The sequence below is a fragment of the Echinops telfairi genome, unplaced genomic scaffold (genome assembly GCF_000313985.2).
Source record: "Echinops telfairi isolate 266 unplaced genomic scaffold, ASM31398v2 ScPeMD7_655;HRSCAF=1070, whole genome shotgun sequence".
Taxonomy (NCBI): domain Eukaryota; kingdom Metazoa; phylum Chordata; class Mammalia; order Afrosoricida; family Tenrecidae; genus Echinops; species Echinops telfairi.
This window is the reverse complement of record NW_022104553.1, coordinates 26,409,726-26,412,287: the sequence shown is the minus strand read 5'-3', so window position 1 is coordinate 26,412,287 and position 2,562 is coordinate 26,409,726.

The window sequence follows — 2,562 nt, the reverse complement described above, 5'->3', positions numbered from 1 at the left end:
AAAAACAAACGAACTATTCTAGCATCCGACCCAGACCCCTCCCTCCCTTTTTTGATTTTCACTCAGAATGCGAATCAAGAATGCACTGAAATGCTCTTGGTTTATTGTGCCTGCCTGGGGGCTCCACTGGCCCCTCCCAGATCTGGAAGGACAGTGTCAGCAGCCCCTTCCTGGGACCTAGCCCCGCAGTGAACAGCAGCGATTACCCCAGGCTACTGTCTAAAAGTGGTCATAATCCAAGGCTCAAAAAGAGCCTCCAGGAGCTAGTCACAAGACCCCACACCAGAGTTCCCCGTGCTGTTAGCCACCCTGCACTTTCAGTCTAGGGATTGGTGGCTCCACCCCCACCCCCAGCCCCCAGCCAGGACAGATGTGTACATCAGCCATCTACTTCTGTTTCTCCCCAGGTTCACACCTAACACCAAGGGTAGCATAGCTAGTTGGACAATTGTTTGCAACCATCGAAGAGCCCCTGGGATATTTACTGGTGTCAGATTGCAGTTCCACAGAGCACAGATAGCCCATAGCTGGGGGGCAAATTCCCTTCCAGTTGGCTGGGGAAAAAAAAAACCCCAAACGCCTCTCTGATAAGCTAGCCTTCCTCCCCTGGGGGTCAGTGCGACACAGCCCTGAAATCAGGGCACCCCACAAGCCCAATATAAAAAGGGGGGAAATATTTTCTTGGTAAAAACTTCCAATTCCAAACCTGGCCCTTTGTGTAACTTTGAATGCAAGCCTTCAGAACAGTGTCCTTTAGCATACATTAGCACAAGGAAGCCATGGCTAAGGAAACCAGAGGTAATCTCAGGAGTATAGCCCAGGGGCTTTCGATGTGACAAAAAGCCACTGGGGCATTTATCAAACTCAGAGCGCAATTCCACAGAGCACAAACTAGGGCAATTCCACCTGCCCAGTGGGGGACCTCCTACCTGTCCTGGGTGGCCTTACATACAGCTGGGGAAATTCTGCCCACCTTCCGCTGCACCCCAAATGTCTGGGGGAATCTCCCCTTCAAATGGCTGGAGGAACTCCCTCCTACCAACCCAAGACCCTCTAAGCGGCTGGGGGAACTCCAGCTGGTCCTTTGTGGTGCTCCACGTGGCTGGGGGACCCTCTACCTGTCCTCCCTGACCCCACACCTGGCTGAATGAACTTCCTGACCCCTGCCTCAGTGCTTCACACAGCATCAAGCAGCTAGACAAGCCCTCTCCAGCGTTCCACGCCACTGCAGGAACCTCCGCCTAACCTCTGTGGTGATCTTGCCAATGAGGGCAATTCCAACTACCATCCACGGCACTCTACACCAAGGCAGCCACACCCACCCGCTCTCTGTGGCACTTTCATTGCAGTGGGCAATGCTGCACTCCCTCCGAGGCCCGCCAAGCAGCTGAGGGCCACACCACCATGGTTTTCTGGGAGATCATCCAGTGAAGCGCCATCCTCATGGGCCCACAACTACCTGACCAACGTACCCTGAGAGGACCATCCAACTTGCCTTCCAAACAACAGAATACTGGTTGGCTAGGGAAAGAATGAAACCACAGGAGGATAAAGCAGTAGCCTGACCCCCCCAATGCAGTTATCTGCAGGCAGTTTCGAAGAAGCACTCCTAAGAGTCTCCCAAAGAAAGAGCCCAGTGCTCCTTGACTCTTTGGAAAATGGCGCCAGGCTCCTCTAAAACAACATGAAAACAGCAACCAGCCTCAACAACCTCAACAAAAAAGCAGGAGAGACAAAAGGCAATATCAGAAGAAGTGCTGAACCTAACAATGGGCATAGAAGAAGCAGACATTGATCTGCCACAAAAAGAAATCTTCAGAATGTTGCCTGGAGTCATACAGGATATGAGGGAAGCTATACAGAAAAAGGATGAAATGATAGAGGACATAAAGGCCACACACCAAAGGGAAATACAAGACCTAAGGGAGAGAAAACAAAATCCAGTAGCAAATTCACAGACGTTGCCAACAGACTTGAGGCAGAGAATCACACCTGTGATCCAGAGGATAACCAAGCAGACCTCAACACATGGCAAAGGCAGTGAAATAAGATCACCTGAGAGGCTGAAGAAAACCTGAGAGCCATGCCTGATGCTATGAAGAGGAACAATCTTAAAATAATTGGGCTACCAGAACAAGACACAATGAAGAAGTTAACGGCGAAAAATAGAAAGGGAATTCTTAGAGGAAAAATTTTCCCAGCTTATGAATGAAAATCAGGCAACTATTCAGGAGGCTGAAAAACACACCAGCTAGACGGAATCTCAAGAAAAAGTCAGCAAGACATTTAATAGTTACATTATCTAACTTTGAGGAAACGGAGAAAATCCTAAGAACAGCTAGGGAAGAACAAGCAGCCACCTGGGAAAGCACCCAAATAAGAATGTGTTCAACTTTATTCTATTAAACTGGCATTCCATGATGCTCACCTTCCCTACATGATCACTGAAGACAGATGGGTGCATAAGCAAATGTGGTGAAGAAAGCTGATGGTGTCCGGCTATCAAAACACAGAGCGTCTGGGATCTTAAACGCTTGAAGGTAAACAAGCGGCCATCTAGCT